The 17,679-nt window shown below is 37.7% G+C and overlaps 9 non-coding genes across 9 annotated transcripts; 5 read left to right on the top strand and 4 right to left on the bottom strand.

Moving 5' to 3' along the window:
* Positions 1 to 793: 793 nt before the first annotated feature.
* trnaq-uug (transfer RNA glutamine (anticodon UUG)) lies at positions 794 to 865 on the bottom strand. The gene has a single exon. It is a non-coding gene; the product is annotated as a tRNA-Gln (tRNA).
* Positions 866 to 2,255: 1,390 nt separating this feature from the next.
* trnaq-cug (transfer RNA glutamine (anticodon CUG)) lies at positions 2,256 to 2,328 on the top strand. Its single transcript has one exon. It is a non-coding gene; the product is annotated as a tRNA-Gln (tRNA).
* Positions 2,329 to 3,430: 1,102 nt separating this feature from the next.
* On the top strand, positions 3,431 to 3,503 carry trnak-cuu (transfer RNA lysine (anticodon CUU)). Its single transcript has one exon. It is a non-coding gene; the product is annotated as a tRNA-Lys (tRNA).
* An 828-nt stretch (positions 3,504 to 4,331) lies between these two features.
* On the top strand, positions 4,332 to 4,403 carry trnaq-cug (transfer RNA glutamine (anticodon CUG)). Its single transcript has one exon. It is a non-coding gene; the product is annotated as a tRNA-Gln (tRNA).
* Positions 4,404 to 4,840: 437 nt separating this feature from the next.
* trnaq-uug (transfer RNA glutamine (anticodon UUG)) lies at positions 4,841 to 4,912 on the bottom strand. Its single transcript has one exon. It is a non-coding gene; the product is annotated as a tRNA-Gln (tRNA).
* A 1,453-nt stretch (positions 4,913 to 6,365) lies between these two features.
* trnap-agg (transfer RNA proline (anticodon AGG)) lies at positions 6,366 to 6,437 on the bottom strand. The gene has a single exon. It is a non-coding gene; the product is annotated as a tRNA-Pro (tRNA).
* A 447-nt stretch (positions 6,438 to 6,884) lies between these two features.
* Positions 6,885 to 6,956, bottom strand: trnaq-cug (transfer RNA glutamine (anticodon CUG)). Its single transcript has one exon. It is a non-coding gene; the product is annotated as a tRNA-Gln (tRNA).
* A 1,325-nt stretch (positions 6,957 to 8,281) lies between these two features.
* trnaq-cug (transfer RNA glutamine (anticodon CUG)) lies at positions 8,282 to 8,353 on the top strand. The gene has a single exon. It is a non-coding gene; the product is annotated as a tRNA-Gln (tRNA).
* Positions 8,354 to 10,945: 2,592 nt separating this feature from the next.
* trnap-agg (transfer RNA proline (anticodon AGG)) lies at positions 10,946 to 11,017 on the top strand. The gene has a single exon. It is a non-coding gene; the product is annotated as a tRNA-Pro (tRNA).
* Positions 11,018 to 17,679: the final 6,662 nt, after the last annotated feature.

Here is a 17,679-nt window from a genome sequence, read left to right as displayed (position 1 = left end):
ACTTGTCAATAAAAATCTCTGAAATAAATACAGTTGTGTCTCAACTTACGAGCTCTATTAGTTCTAGGACTGAGGTGGTAAACCCTCAGTTTATTTGTGCATGAAAATGGTAGTCAATCAAAATATGTGTTAAAAGTGCAGTTTCAGATTGTGGCCCCCATTAAAATATTTAAACACTTTTAAAGGATGTTTTCCAACATGTCTTTAAGGCTTGTTGGTCTAGTCGTATGATTCGCGCTTAGGGTGCGAGAGGTCCTGGGTTCAATTCCCGGACAAGCCCTTATGTTTATAAGTCCTCTTTTTAATCATAACTTGTCTTTCTCGTACACACAGTTTTGTTGTTACATTCGAGACTTATCTAACACAGTGGTACCTAAATTTATGAACACAGTTTGTTCTAGGACTTAGCTGGTAACCCTTAGTTCATCTATGTATGAAAATGTCAGTGAATCTAAATAAGTATAAAAGTGCAATAAGGTAATCAAGTTTCGGATTGCGTCCTCTATTAAAAGTTGACATTTCATAACATTTGTTGGTAAGTCTCATTCCAGGACTTCTTAGTATCGTCGTAATCGTCTTGTTCAGAGTGGGAGAGATGGTCTGGGTTCAAATCCTGGACAAGCTTTTATGTCTTTAAGTCCTGTTTTCAGTCATTACTTTTTACTTCGTACATGCATAGTCATATTTCTTTCTATATTTGACTGTGAATTTCATTGTAAACTATTTTTATCCTATTTCCTGAGGGTATGCACTAAAGGACACAATGAAAATTGTCCAATTAAATACTGCAAGATGGTTCCACCAAGACCTGAACTTGGATCACTGGATTCAAAGTCCAGAGTGCTAACCATTACACCATGGAACCTGCAAATTATGTTATAATTTGAACACAAGGACTTGTCCAAGACCAACAAACCCTGCAACAGGATTGTGGTTGATTGATTGATTGAAACTTTTATTAGTAGATTGCACAGTACAGTACATATTCCGTACAATTGACCACTAAATGGTAACACCCGAATGTTTTTCAACTTGTTTAAGTCGGGGTCCACGTTTAACAATTCATGGATTGCTGAACAAATGTTTAATAGGGGACACAATCTTTTAACTAAAAATTTAATTTACTACCATCTTCATGCACAATTGAAATAAGGGTTTACAAGATCAGTCCTAGAACAAATAGAGCTTGTAAATTAAGAACCAACCGTATTTGGTTTTGTAGATTTTCATTGATCCCTTGATTCTGTGCCCTGTGAAAAAGTGAAATAAAAGTTCAAAATCAAGTCTAGAGTCACTAGCTCGCTCGCAGTCCTGGTTTGAGGTGAAGGCTAATTAGCTTTTAGTGTAACGCTAGTTCATTGTGTGTGTGTGTGTGTGTGTGTGTGTGTGTGTGTGTGTGTGTGCGTATGTGTGTGTGTGTGTGTGTGTGTGTGTGTGTGTGTGTGTGTGCGTGTGCTAGTGATATAATAATGTACATGCATCACAAAGCCTATATGAACTCCATGGTGTTCAGGGATGAATAGTCTCTCCTATTGCTATCCTACTATTTCTTAGCAATAGTTACATTAATTATTTGTAATGCAGCAGCCTAGTTTTGAATGGCAGGGTCCCTGCTATCACATGTTGACAAAAATATAACATATACATAATAAAAATCAACTACAGGCTTCCCAAATGCTGTAATAAATTAAGAATGATCAGTTGATTTGAAACGGTTTAATGTTGCACTTTTTATATGTAGAAGAAAAGTTTTGTCATTTTATTTTATCTGAGCAACAAGTTGAGGCAGTTTAATGTGGATTAACGTGGGCAGAATTATTATAGTGTTCCCAATGTTAAAAGGATAAAGCCATTGTTTACAAATTTAGTAAATAAATAACCCCAAAAATTATAATTTGTTGTTTTCTTACTGTACCGAAAATAACCCAAACCGTGACCTCTAAACCGAGGTATGTACCAAACCCAAATATTTGTGTACCGTTACACCCCTAATAACTAAAAAAAAAAAATAGCTTTAATTCCTTTTTTGTTTTTGCCACAATCATTTTTAGGGCTTGTCAGTCCTGTCTAATGATATTGATTCAGGTTCAATTTCCAGACAAGGCCTTGTGTTTATAAGTCTTATTTACAATCATAACTTTTTTCCTGGTACACACAGTTTCAGTTTATTTATGCATGAAAATGGTAGTCATCAATATCAAATCCAATCAAGTACTGTGTACTGTAGGATCACATTGTTTTACATGTACATTTACGGATTCCATGGTGTAATGGTTAGCACTCTGGACTCTGAATCCAGTGATCCAAGTTTAAGTCTTGGTGGAACCTTCTTGAAACATTAGAGTGATTAGTGTTCAATACCACCTCCATTTAATTAATGCTTCTGTGAAAAATGCAAATTATTAACATTTCTCTGAAGAATAGTTACTTGTCCATTTTCAGATTGTAACACTTATAAATTTATGAGTCATGTTTTTATTCCTAACTTTTTACCTCGTACCTTTATGTGATTTTAAACTTGATTTTAAACTTTCTTAGCCTCATATGCGCTCTTTATTGATTATTACTGTACAAAAAGAAATATATTATTAATAAAGTGAGTTTAACAGAAGAATGTAAACTTACCAATTTTCGGTAAATTAAGTACTATGGTAATCATTAATAATACTGTTATTGATAAAATATTTTAGAGAATTCATGTATGTTTAAGAGTCCTTTCTTTATTCATAGTCATGTTTGGATCAGCTAGTACTTTTCAATATATATTCTGTATACCAGTTTCTCTTTGTCTACAGAAGTCTGTATTGTTTTAGTCATTGGAATGTGAAAGGGATACATCCCCCTCTTTATTCCTATTCTGTCTTGATGGTCCTTCTTACTCAGCATAGAAATAAACTGAGGGTTTACCACCTCAGTCCTAGAACAAATAGAGCTCGTAAGTTGAGACACAACTGTATTTATTTTGGATGTTTTTATTGATCTCTTGAGTGTTTGATGTATGAAATATTAAATGGCAAAATCCCAAAATGCTGCACCCGAAAACTAAAATGGCTCAACCCAAAACGCTGCAACATGAAACAACGCAAGATGAAATGCGAACAACACGAAATGTCGTGGCACGAAACATCGCAACAGTAACAATCATTCATCAAGGTAGAGCGTGAGACTCTTAATCTCAGGGTCGTGGATTCGAGCCCCACGTTGGGCGATTGTATTTTGTCAAGGAAATTCAACACGAGATAGTGCGACACTTTTAATAAATCAATAAAAAAAACGTAACGATGTTCGAGTTCACATTCTTCTACTAACTAAAATGGCTCAACCCAAAACGCTGCAACATGAAATGCCGACAACACGAAACGTCGCAATACAAAATGCTACATGAATATTTGTGTACAGTTACAATTACTTATCAAGTTGACCAATGCAGGCCTGGCTAGCTCAGTCGGTAGAGCATGAGATTCTTAATCTCAGGGTCGTGGGTTCGAGCCCCACGTTGGGCTGCTAAATTTTTCCCAAGGAAATTCAACACAAACACTGCCACACTTCTAATAAATAAATAAAAAAACTAACGATGTGCAAAACGACGCAATATGAAATCTATCCATCTAAATACTGCATATTTCAGTTTTACTATAAAAAACAAAGTTGTCTTTGACAAAAAAGGCATAAAACCTTATTTGTTTTACTTTATATCAACCTCAAGTTGATATAGAGATTTACTGTAAGCATTAAATAGATTAAAAAAAATAATAATTTGACTCATTTTTAACATTTTAGTGACTGAGACCCTCTATGCTCCCCAGGATCCCTAAGGATTAAAAGAAAAAAATCCATATATTTTGTTATGGTTTGAAAATGAAAAATATCAAAATGGCCCCCGCATGCTTAAATTTTTCCCGTGTGCGGCCCTCTGTGGGAAAAGTTTGGACACCCCTGGTGTATGCCTTCAGAAATTAGGCTAAAAATAGTTTACAATGAATTTCACAGTAAAAAGTAGAAAGAAACATGACATCGCTCCACTTGAACTTGAATCACTGGATTCAAAGTCCAGAGTGCTAACCATTGCACCATGGAACCAGTATAATCCCCCCCAAATGATCCTGCGGTAAACATTACTTGATTGGACATAACAGATGTGTTTGATATTTTTTCATGAAAATGGTAGTACACTAAAAATCCGAGACAGAGGGACGCTTCAAGTGAATTTATTTTTGAACTTGTATCTCCTTTATTTTGACATCACACAATCAAGGGATCAATGAAAATCTATCAAATCCAATCAGGTACTGTGTACTGTAGGATCACATTGTTTTACTAATACACTTACAGGTTCCATGGTGTAATGGTTAGCTCTCTGGACTCTGAATCCAGTGATCCAAGTTCAAGTCTTGGTGGAACCTTCTTGAAACATTAGAATATATACTAATCGCCCTTTGAATATTTTTAAAAAAGAGAGTGCGTCCAAATTTAGCTAAAAATTACAATGCTGTAGTGCAGTTTCCGATTGTGCTCCTTATATGTTTATACGTCCTGTTTTTAGTCACATCACTTATCAGTTTTAGATTGTGTCCCCTTTTAAAGGTTAAAAGAAATTCAAGAAGTGTGCCACCTTGTTTTTCAGGGCTTTTTAGTCTAGTGGTATGAGTCTCGCTTCGGGTGTGAGAAGTCCTATTTTTATAAATCCTGTTTTCAATTATAATTTTCCTCCTCATACACACAGTTGTTGTTACATTTGTGATGTTAGAACTAATTTTGACCATTTTATGAGACATCACAAGCTCGAGGGATCCATAATAATCCAGCAGGATTAATTAGTTGCTATTTAAACACTGTAAATTGGTTCCACCAAGACTTGAACTTGGATCACTGGATTCAAAGTCCAGAGTGCTAACCATTACACCATGGAACATGCAACTGTAAATTTAAAGTTTTAACCCAGTTTCAGATTGTGTCCCCTATATGTTCTTAAATCCTGTTTTCAATCATGGATCTGTCCCTCGTACACACACTTGTTGTTTCATTTGTGACTCTAGACTTGGTTTTGAACTTTTATTTCACTTTTCCAGAGGGCACATAATCAAGGGATCAATAAAAATCTCCACTATCAAATACAGTTGGTTCTTAATTTCCAAACTCTATTTGTTGTAGGACTGATCTTGTAAACCCTTATTTCATTTGTGCATGAAGATGGTAGTGAATATTATTTTTAGTTAAAAGATTGTGTCCCCTATTAAACATTTGTTCAGCAATCCATGAATTGATTAACGTGGACCCCAACTTAAACAAGTTGAAAAACTTATTCGGGTGTTACCATTTAGTGGTCAATTGTACGGAATATGTACTGTACTGTGCAATCTACTAATAAAAGCTTCAATCAATCAATCAATCAAAATCCTGTTGCAAGGTTTGTTGGTCTTGGACCAGTCCTTGTGTTTAATTATTTCGGGATTGTGTAGGTTCCATGGTGTAATAATTAGCACTCTGGACTTTGAATCCTGTGATCCAAGTTCAAGTCTTGGTGGAACCAACTTGCAGTATTTAAGTGGAAATTTTTCATTGATTGCTTTAGTGCATGCCTTCAGAAAATAGGATAAAATTAGTGTACAATGAAGTTTGCAGTCAAAAGTAGAAAGTAATATTACTCTGTGTGTACGAGGTAAAAAGTAATGACTGAAAACAGGACTTAAAGACATAAAAGCTTGTCCAGGATTTGGACCCAGACCATCTCTCACACTCTGAGCAAGCAGGATACGACGGTACTAAGAAGTCCTGGACTGAGACCTACCAACGAATACTATGAAATGTGAAATTTTAATGGGGGACACAATCTGAAACTTGATTACCTTATTGCACTTATTTAGATTCACTCACATTTTCATACATAGATGAACTAAGGGTTACCAACTCAGTCCTAGAACAAACTGTGGTCATAAATGTAGGTACCACTGTATTTGATAAGTCACGAATGTGACAACAACTGTGTGTACAAGAAAGACAAGTTATGATTAAAAATGGGACTTACAGACATAAGGACTTGTCCGGGAATTGAATCCGGGACCTCTCACACCCTAAGCGAGAATCATACGACTAGACCAACAAGCCTTAACTACATGATGGCAAACATCTTTTAAAAATGTTATAATGTTTTAATAGGGGACACAATCTGAAACTTGATTACCTTATTACACTTTTATACTTATATAGATTCACCGACATTTTCATACATGGATGAACTAAGGGTTACCAGCTCAGTCCTAGAACAAAAATTTAAGTAAAACTGAATTTGATAAGTCACAAATGTAACAACAACTCTGTGTACAAGAAAGACATGTTATCATTAAAAATAGGACTTACAGACATAAGGGCTTGTCCGGGAATTGAACCCGGGACCTCTCACACCCTAAGCGAGAATCATACGACTAGACCAACAAGCCTTAGTAACGTGATTGCAAACATCTTTTAAAAATGTTTTAATCCTTTAATAGGGGACACAATCTGAAACTGTGCTTTTAACACATATTTTGATTGACTACCATTTTCATGCATAAATAAACTGAGGGTTTACCACCTCAGTCCTAGAACTAATAGAGCTCGTAAGTTGAGACACAACTGTATTTATTTCAAAGATTTTTATTGATCTCTTGAGTGTGTGATGTATGGAATATTAAGGGAAAATTTTAAAGTCACAAATGTAAAGACAAGTGTGTGTACGAGGGAACAAGTTCTTACTAAAAACAGGACTTATAAACATATAAGAGCACGATTAGAAACTGGATTACAACATTGTACTTTTAAGCCAAATTTAGACTCATTCCTTTTTTCATGTGAAAATACTTAAAGGGAAGTTGAACTGAACACTAATCACTCTTAATGTCACAAGAAGGTTCCACCAAGACCTGAACTTGGATCACTGGATTCAGAGTCCAGAGTGCTAACCATTACACCATGGAACCTGTACATAAACAAGTAAATAAAGTGATCCAACAGTAAACAGTATTGATGAAATGTGATTAAATATCATTGACACCTTGAGTGTAAGTTGTCAGGAAAATGGAGGAAAACGTTTAAATCAAGTCTAAAGTAAAAAAGACAAGACTTGTGACTGTGTGTACGAGGGGAAAAGTCATGACTGAAAACAGGAATTATAAACACAAGTGCTCGTCCAAGTTCAACAAATCTCATGAAATGTGAGATTTTAATAAGGGACACGATCTGACATTGTGTCAAAACTTTTAACCATTCGTTAATTCATACCTGAAGAAAGCAGTGAATCCAAATTTGGGTTAAAAGTGCAAAGTTTTAACCCAGTTTCAGATTGTCTCCCCTATTAAAATCTCACATTTTATTTGAGATTTGTACAGCAAACATGTTGCAGGGTTTGTTGGTCTTGGACAAGTCCTTGTGTTAAAATTATAATTCCTGTTTTCCCCTCGTACACACATTCACATGTCTTGTCTTTTTTTACTTTAGACTTGATTTAAACGTTTCCCTCCATTTTCCTGACAACTTACACTCAAGGTGTCAATGAAAATCTATTAAATTTCATCAATACTGTTTTTTGTTGGATCATTTTCTTTTACCTAATTACGTACAGATTCCGGTTTAGCTCGGTTGGTAGAGCGGCCGTGCCAGCAACTTGAGGGTTGCAGGTTCGATTCCCGCATCCGCCATTCTAGTCACTGCCGTTGTGTCCTTGGGCAAGACACTTTACCCACCTGCTCCCAGTGCCACCCACACTGGTTTGAATGTAACTTAGATATTGGGTTTCACTATGTAAAGCGCTTTGAGTCACTAGAGAAAAAGCGCTATATAAATATAATTCACTTCACTAATGTTTAACACTCTGGACTTTGAATCCAGTGATCCAAGTTCAAGTCTTGGTGAAACCAACTTGAAGAAATTACAGTGGTAAGTTTGGTCTATAACTAGTTATCTCTTCCATGAAAAATAAATCAAACTCGAGATCAGGTATGTGTTAAAAGTGTAGTTTGGGATTGTGGTCCGTAGTAAAAGTTTTTATTTTCGCCACATTCATTTCCAGGGCTTGTTGGTCTATTCTAAAGAAATTCAATTTCCAGACAAGTCCTTGTGTTTATAAGTCTTATTTATAATCAGATCATTTCTCCTGGTACACACAGTTGTTGTTACATTCGTGACTTTAGACTTCATTTTGATCATTTTGGCAGACATCACACACTCAAGGGATCAATGACAATCTATCAAATCCGATCAAGTACTGTGTACCGTAGGATCACATTGTTTTACATGTACATTTACAGGTTCCATGGTGTAATGGTTAGCACTCTGGACTCTGAATCCAGTGATCCAATTTCAAGTCTTGGTGGAACCATCTTGTAACATTAGAGTGATCCAGTATGATCTCCCTCTGAATATTTTTGCATGAAAAAATCAGTGGGTTTAAATTTGGCTTAAAATTACAGTGTTGTAGTCCAGTTTCTATCTGTGCTCTTATGTTTATAAGTCCTGTTTTTAGTAAGAATTTGTTCCCTCGTACACACACTTGTCTTTACATTTGTGACTTTAAACTTTTCCCTTAATATTCCATACATCGCACACTCAAGATATCAATACAATAAATTTAAAAATATCTGAAATAAATACAATTTACGAGCTCTATTAGTTCTAGGACTGAGGTGGTAAACCCTCAGTTTATTTATGCATGAAAATGGTAGTGAATCAAAATATTTTAAAAGCACAGTTTCAGATTGTGTCCCCTATTAGAAGATTCAAACATTTTTAAAAGATGTTTTCCATCATTACTTAATCTTGTTAGTCCAGTCGAATGATTCTCGCTTAAAGTGCGGGAGATCCTGGGTTCAAATCCCGGAAAGGCCCTTTTTTTTCCAAGTCCTATTTTTAATCATAACTTGTCTTTCTTGTACACACAGTTGTTGTTACATTCGACACTCATCAAATACAGTGGTACCTAAATGTATGACCACAGTTTGTTCTAGGACTGAGCTGGTAACCCTTAGTTCATCTATGTATGAAAATGTCAGTTGATCTAAGTAAGTACAAAAGTGCAAAGAGTTAATCAAGTTTCCGATTGTGTCCCCAATTAAAATCTCACAATTCATAACATTTGTTGGTAAATCTTGTTATCGTCGTATCCTTCTTGCTCAGAGTGTGAGAGATGGTATGGGTTCAAATCCTGAACGAGTTTTTATGTCTTTAAGTCCTGTTTTCAGTCATTACTTGTTATCTCGTACACACATAGTCATATTTCTTTCTACTTTTGACTGTGAACTTCATTGTAAACTATTTTTATCCTATTTTCTGAGGGTATGCACTCAAGCAATCAATGAGAATTGTCCACCTAAACACTGCAAGTTGGTTCCACCAAGACATGAACTTCGATCGCTAGAATCAAAGTCCGGAGTGCTAAGCATTACACCATGGAACCTGCAAATTATTTTATAATTTGAACACAATGACTTGTCCAAGATCAATAAACCCTGCAACAGGATTTTGATTGATTGACTGATTGAAACTTTTATTAGTAGATTGCACAGTACAGTACATATTCCGTACAATTGACCACTAAATGGCAACCCCCGAATATGTTTTTCAACTTGTTTGAATCGGGGTCCGCGTTAATCATTTAATGGATTGCTGAACAAATCTTTAATAGGGGACACAACTTTTTAATTAAAAATTAAATCCACTACCATCTTCATGCACAAATTAAATAAGGGTTTACAAAATCAGTCCTAGAACAAATAGAGCTTGTAAATTAAGAACCAACTGTATTTGGTTTTGTAGATTTTCATTGATCCCTTGATTATGTGCCCTCTGGAAAAGTTAAATAAAAGTTCAAAACCAAGTCTAGAGTCACTAGCTCGCTCACAGTTCTGGTTTGAGGTGAAGGCTAATTAGCTTTTAGCGTAACGCTAGATCATTGTACGGTGTGTGTGTGTGTGTGTGTGTGTGTGTGTGTGTGTGTGTGTGTGTTTTTGATTGATTGATTAATACTTTTATTAGTAGATTGCACAGTACAGTACATATTCCGTACAATTGACCACTAAATGGTAACACCCGAATAAGTTTTTCAACTTGTTTAAGTCGGGGTCCACGTTAATCAATTCATGGTGTGTGTGTGTGTGTGTGTGTGTGTGTGTGTGTGTGTGTGTGTGTGTGTGTGTGTGTGTGTGTGTGTGTGTGTGTGTGCGTGTGCTAGTGATATAATAATGTAAGTGCATCATAAAGCCTATATGAACTCCATGGTGTTCAGGGATGAATAGTCTCTCCTATTGCATGTTGACAAAAATATAACATTTACATAATAAAAATCAACTACAGGCTTCCCAAATGCTGTAATAAATTAAGCATGATGAGTTGACTTGAAACTTCTTAATGTTGCACTTTTTATATGTAGGAGAAAAGTTTTATCATTTTATTTAATTTGATTAAGAACTTGAGGCAGTTTAATGTTGATTAACGTGGGCAGAATTATTATAGTGTTCCCAATGTTGATCAGATAAAGCCATTGTGGACAAATTTGGTAAATAAATAAACAAACAAATTATAATTTGTTGTTTTCTTACTGTACCGAAAATGAACCGAACCGTGACCTCTAAATCGGGGTACGTACCGAAACGAAATATTTGTGTACCTTTACATCCCTAATAACTAAAAAAAAAAAAAAATAGCTTTAATTCCTTTTTTTTTTTTTTGCCACATTAATTTTTAGGGCTTGTCAGTCCTGTCTAATGATATTGATTCAGGTTCAATTTCCAGACAAGACCTTGTGTTTATAAGTCTTGTTTACAAACATAACTTTTTTCCTGGTACACACAGTTTCAGTTTATTTATGCATGAAAATGGTAGTCAATCAAAATGTGTTAAAAGCACAGTTTAAGATTGTGTCCCCTATTAAAAGATTAAAACTTTTTTTTAAAGATGTTTGCCGCTATGCTTTTAAGGCTTGTTGGTCTAGTCGTATGATTCTCGCTTAGGGTGCGAGAGGTCCCGGGTTCAATTCCCGGACAAGCCCTCGTTTTTATTAGTCCTACTTTTAATCACAACTTCTCTTTCTTGTACACACAGTTGTTGTGACATTCATGACTTATCAAACACAGTGGTACCTAAATTTATGACCACAGTTTGTTCTAGGACTGAGGTGGTAACCCTTAGTACATCTATGTATGAAAATATCAGTGAATCTAATTAAGTATAAACGTGCAATACGGTAATCAAGTTTCAAGTTGACATTTCATAACATTTGTTGGTAATTCTCGTTCCAGGACTTCTGAGTATCGTCGTATCCTTCTTGCTGAGGGTGTGAGAGACGATCTCGGTTCGAATCCTGGATAAGCTTTTATGGGCTACATTATACAGCCCCGCTACCACCAAACCCCGCCCGCCCCCACTCAACCCCGCCCTAAAGAGTTAGTGCTGCATGGGATTCTGTGTATTTATTCTGTTGTGTTTATGTTGTGTTACGGTGCGGATGTTCTCCAGAAATGTGTTTGTCATTCTTGTTTGGTGCGGGTTCACAGTGTGGTGCATTTTATTAAGAGTGTTAAAGTTGTTTGAACCCGCAACTTCAGTGTGACCTGTGTGGCTGTTGAACAAGTATGCCTTGCAGTCACTTACGTGTGTTCACAGAAGCCACATACAACATGTGACGGAACGGGAAAGCAGTTCGCACAATTTGTAGAGAGCGCTAACGACTGTGCCATCACCGTTTGCCCTTATTGTTGTTTCGAGAGAATATTTGCTATTCAAGATGGGAGGTTCCCGAAAAAGTGGGTAGGGTTGGCAAGTGTGATGCTGTCAAGTGACATTCATAATAAACTCCCGGGTGGCACTAACATTAAATTTTCATGTGAAGGTGCGGGCCGCGTGTCTGAGACCCCTGGTCTATACATAGCATAATGCAAAAAAAAAAAAAACTTCTATATGCAGTGTTATTTCATTATGAATTTCAAAAGAGTATTGGGGCTCCCATTGTTTTCTTTATTTTGTGAAATGGGTCAAAAAGGGGGCTTCACGGTGGCAGAGGGGTTAGTGCGTCTGCCTCACAATACGAAGTTCCTGCAGTCCTGGGTTCAAATCCAGGCTCGGGATCTTTCTGTGTGGAGTTTGCATGTTCTCCCCGTGAATGCGTGGGTTCCCTCCGGGTACTCCGGCTTGGTAGAACCAACTTACATTAAAAGAAAATTAAAAAAACCAGACTTGCTTCAAAAGCACAATACTGGTCCTGTAGTTGTAGGAGATGTCTCGAAACTTCACCAGGAGTCCCGATAAAACCCGGAAATGGCAGAAAATGCATATTTTTGGAAAACTTTTCTTTCCTAAAATGTCGTAAGACGGGAGGGACCCTTACACAAAATTTCAAAAAAACGGACATGATTCCAAGGCACAATACTGGTGCTGTAGTCGTCGGAGATGTCTCGAAACGTGATCAGGAGTCCCGATAAAACCCGAAAATGGCAGAAAATGCAAATTTTTGGAAAACTTTTTTTTGCTAAAATGTCGTAAGAGGGGACCCTTACACAAAATAAAAAAAAACGGACTTGCTTCAAAAGCACACTACTGGTCCTGTAGTCCTCGAAGATGTCTCGAAACGTCATCAGGAGTCCCGATAAAATCCAAAAATGGCAGAAAATGCAAATTTTTGGAAAACATTTTTTTGCTAAATTGTCGTAAGAGGGGACCCTGACACAAAATAGAAAAAAAACAGACTTGCTTCAAAAGCACACTACTGGTCCTGTAGTTGTCGGAGATGTCTCGAAACGCCATCAGGAGTCCCGATAAAACACGAAATTGGCAGAAAATGCATATTTTTGGAAAACTTTTTTTTGCTAAAATGTCGTAAGAGGAGAGGGACCCTTATACAAAATTAAAAAAAAAACGGACTTGCTTCAAAAGCACAATTCTGGTGCTGTAGTCGTCGGAAATGTCTCAAAACGTCATCAGGAGTCCTGATAAAACCCGGAAAATGCAAATTTTTGGAAAACTTATTTTTGCTAAAATGTATTAAGAGGGGAGGAACCCTTACACAAAATTAAAAAAAAAAAACGGACTTGCTTCAAAAGCACAATACTGGTGCTGTAGTCGTCGGAGATGTCTCGAAACGTCATAAGGAGTCCCGATAAAATCCAAAAATGGCAGAAAATGCATATTTTTGGAAAACTTTTTTTTTGCTAAAATGTCGTAAGAGAGGACCCTTCCGCAAAATAGAAAAAAAACAGACTTCCTTCTAAAGCACAATTCTGGTCCTGTAGTTGTAGGAGATGTCTCGAAACTTCACCAGGAGTCCCGATAAAACCCGGCAATGGCAGAAAATGCTAATTTTTGGAAAACATTTTTTTGCTAAATTGTCGTAAGAGGGGACCCTGACACGAAATAGAAAAAAAACAGACTTGCTTCAAAAGCACAATACTGGTCCTGTAGTTGTAGGAGATGTCTCGAAACGTCATCAGGAGTCCAGATAAAACCCGAAAATGGCCGAAAATGCAAATTTTTGGAAAACTTTTTTTTGCTAAAATGTCGTAAGAGTAGACCCTTCCGCAAAATAGAAAAAAAACAGACTTGCTTCAAAAGCACACTACTGGTCCTGTAGTTGTCGGAGATGTCTCGAAACGTCATCAGGAGTCCCGATAAAACACGAAATTGGCAGAAAATGCATATTTTTGGAAAACTTTTTTTTGCTAAAATGTCGTAAGAGGAGAGGGACCCTTATACAAAATAAAAAAAAAAACGGACTTGCTTCAAAAGCACAATTCTGGTGCTGTAGTCGTCGGAAATGTCTCGAAACGTCATCAGGAGTCCTGATAAAACCCGGAAAATGCAAATTTTTGGAAAACTTATTTTTGCTAAAATGTATTAAGAGGGGAGGAACCCTTACACAAAATTAAAAAAAAAAAACGGACTTGCTTCAAAAGCACAATACTGGTGCTGTAGTCGTCGGAGATGTCTTGAAACGTCATCAGGAGTCCAGATAAAACCCAAAAATGGCAGAAAATGCAAATTTTTGGAAAACTTTTTTTTTGCTAAAATGTCGTAAGAGGGGACTCTTCCGCAAAATAGAAAAAAAACAGACTTGTTTCAAAAGCACAATACTGATCCTGTAGTCGTCGGCGATGTCTCGAAACTTCACCAGGAGTCCCGATAAAACCCGGAAATGGCAGAAAATGCATATTTTTGAAAAAACTTTTTTTCGCTAAAATGTCGTAAGGGGGAAGGGACCCTTACACAAAATTTTTAAAAAAAGGACTTGCTTCAAAAGCACAATACTGGTCCTGTAGTCGTCGGAGATGTCTCGAAACGTCATCAGGAGTCCCGATAAAACCCGAAAATGTCAGAAAATGCCAATTTTTGGAAAACTTTTTTTTTGCTAAAACGTCGTAAGAGGGTACCCTTCCGCAAAATACAAAATAAACAGACTTGCTTCAAAAGCACAATACTGGTCCTGTAGTTGTAGGAAATGTCTCAAAACTTCACGAGGAGTCCCAATAAAACCCGAAAATGGCAGAAAATGCATATGTTTGAAAACTTTTTTTTGCTAAAATGTCGTAAGAGGGGACCCTTCCGCAAAATCGAAAAAAAAAAAAGACTTGCTTCAAAAGCACAATACTGGTCCTGTAGTCATCGCAGATGTCTCGAAACAACATCAGGAGTCCCGATAAAACCCGAAAATGGCACAGAATGCAAATTTTTTTTTAAACTTTTTTTTGCTAAAATGTCGTAAGAGGGGACCTTTCTGCAAAATAGAAAAAAAACAGACTTGCTTCAAAAGCACAATACTGGTCCTGTAGTTGTAGGAGATGTCTCGAAACGTCATCAGGAGTCCCGATAAAATACAAAAATGGCAGAAAATGCATATTTCTGGAAAACTTTTTTTCGCTAAAATGTCGTCACAGAGGAGGGAACCTTACACAAAATTTCAAAAAAACGGACTTGCTTCAAAAGCACAATACTGGTACTGTAGTCATCGGAGATGTCACGAAACGTCATCAGAAGTCCCAATAAAACCCGGAAATGGCAGAAAATGCACATTTTTGGAAAACTTTTTTTTTGCTGAAATGTCGTAAGAGGGGACCCTTACGCAAAATAGAAAAAAAAACAGACTTGTTTCAAAAGCACAATACTAATCCTGTAGTCGTCGGCGATGTCTCGAAACTTCACCAGGAGTCCCGATAAAACCCGGAAATGGCAGAAAATGCATATTTTTGAAAAAACTTTTTTTCGCTAAAATGTCGTAAGGGGGAGGGACCCTTACACAAAATTAAAAAAAAACGGACTTGCTTCAAAAGCACAATACTGGTCCTGTAGTTGTAGGAGATGTCTCGAAACGTCATCAGGAGTCCCGATAAATCCAAAAATGGCAGAAAATTTAAATTTTTGGAAATTTTTTTTTGCTAAAATGTCGTAAGAGGGGACCCTTCCGCAAAATAGAAAAAAAACAGACTTGCTTCAAAAGCACAATACTGGTGCTGTAGTTGTAGGAGATGTCTTGAAACTTCACCAGGAGTCCAGATAAAACCCGAAAATGGCAGAAAATGCATATTTTTGGAAGAAAATGTTTTAATAAAATGTCGTAAGAGGGGAGGGACCCTTACACAAAATTTCAAAAGAACGGACTTGCTTCAAAAGCACAATACTGGTGCTGTAGTCTTCAGAGATGTCTCGAAACGTCATCAGGAGTCCCGATAAAACCGGAAAATGGCAGAAAATGCAAAGTTTTGGAAAACATTTTTTTGCTAAAATGTCGTTAGAGGGGACCCTTCCGCAAAATAGAAAAAAAACAGACTTAATTCAAAAGCACAATACTGGTCTTGTAGTTGTAGGAGATGTCTCGAAACGTCATCAGAAGTCCCAATAAAACCCGAAAATGGCAGAAAATGCATATTTTTGGCAAAAATTTTTTTGCTAAAATGTCGTAAGAGGGGAGGGACCCTTACACAAAATAAAAATAAAAACGGACTAGCTTCAAAAGCACAATACTGGTACTGTAGTCGTCGGAGATGTCTCGAAACGTCATCAGGAGTCCCGATAAAACCTGAAAATGGCAGAAAATGCAAATTTTTGGAAAACATTTTTTTGCTAAAATGTCTTAAGTGGGGACCCTTCCACAAAATAGAAAAAAAACACACTTGCTTCAAAAGCACAATACTGGTCCTGTAGTCGTAGGAGATGTCTCGAAACGTCATCAGGAGTCCCGATAAAATCCAAAAATGGCAGAAAATGCATATTTTTGGAAAAATGTTTTTTGCTAAAATGTCGTAAGAGGGGAAGGACCCTTACATAAAATTTCAAAAAAACGGGCTTGCTTCAAAAGCACAATACTGGTACTGTAGTCGTCGGAGATGTCTCGAAACGTCATCAGGAGTCCCGATAAAACCCGAAAATGGCAGAAATCGCATATTTTTGGAAAAATTTGTTTTCGCTAAAATGTCGTAAGAGGGGACCCTTCCACAAAATAGTAAAAAAAACAGACCTGCTCCAAAAGCACAATACTGGTCCTGTAGTTGTAGAAGATGTCTCGAAATTTCACCAGGAGTCCCGATAAAACCTGGAAATGGCAGAAAATGCATATTTTTGGAAAACTTTTTTTTGCTAAAATGTCGTAAGAGGGGAGGGACCCTTACACAAAATTTCAAAAAAACGGACTTGCTTCAAAAGCACAATACTGGTGCTGTAGTCTTCAGAGATGTCTCGAAACGTCATCAGGAGTCCCGATAAAACCGGAAAATGGCAGAAAATGCAAAGTTTTGGAAAAAAAATTTTTTTCAAAAATGTCCAAAGAGGGGACCCTTCCGCAAAATAGAACAAAAACAGACTTGCTTCAAAAGCACAATACTGGTCCTGTAGTTGTAGGAGATGTCTCGAAACGTCATCCATCATCTTCCGCTTATCCGAGGTCGGGTCGCGGGGGCAACAGCCTAAGCAGGGAAACCCAGACTTCCCTCTCCCCAGCCACTTCGTCTAGCTCTTCCCGGGGAATCCCGAGGCGTTCCCAGGCCAGCCAGGAGACATAATCTTCCCAACGTGTCCTGGGTCTTCCCCGTGGCCTCCTACCGATTGGACGTGCCCTAAACACCTCCCTAGGGAGGCGTTCGGGTGGCATTCTGACCAGATGCCCGAACCACCTCATCTGGCTCCTCTCGATGTGAAGGAGCAGCGGCTTTACTTTGAATTCCTCCCGGAAGGCAGAGCTTCTCACCCTATCTCTAAGGGAGAGCCCCGCCACACGGCGGAGGAAACTCATTTCGGCCGCTTGTACCCGTGATCTTATCCTTTCGGTCATGACCCAAAGCTCATGACCATAGGTGAGGATGGGAACGTAGATCGACCGGAAAATTGAGAGCTTTGCCTTCCGGCTCAGCTCCTTCTTCACCACAACGGATCGGTACAACGTCCGCATTACTGAAGACGCCGCACCGATCCGCCTGTCGATCTCATGATCCACTCTTCCCTCACTCGTGAACAAGACTCCTAGGTACTTGAACTCCTCCACTTGGGGCAGGGTCTTCTCTCCAACCCGGAGATGGCACTCCACCCTTTTCCGGGCGAGAACCATGGACCCGGACTTGGAGGTGCTGATTCTCATTCCGGTCGCTTCACACTCGGCTGCGAACCGATCCACCGAGAGCTGAAGATCCCGGTCAGATGAAGCCATCAGGATCACATCATCTGCAAAAAGCAGAG

Source organism: Nerophis ophidion, linkage group LG11 (genome assembly GCF_033978795.1).
Source record: "Nerophis ophidion isolate RoL-2023_Sa linkage group LG11, RoL_Noph_v1.0, whole genome shotgun sequence".
Taxonomy (NCBI): Eukaryota; Metazoa; Chordata; class Actinopteri; order Syngnathiformes; family Syngnathidae; genus Nerophis; species Nerophis ophidion.
The sequence above is the reverse complement of the archived record's forward strand: the minus strand, read 5'-3'. Positions and strand labels throughout refer to the sequence as shown.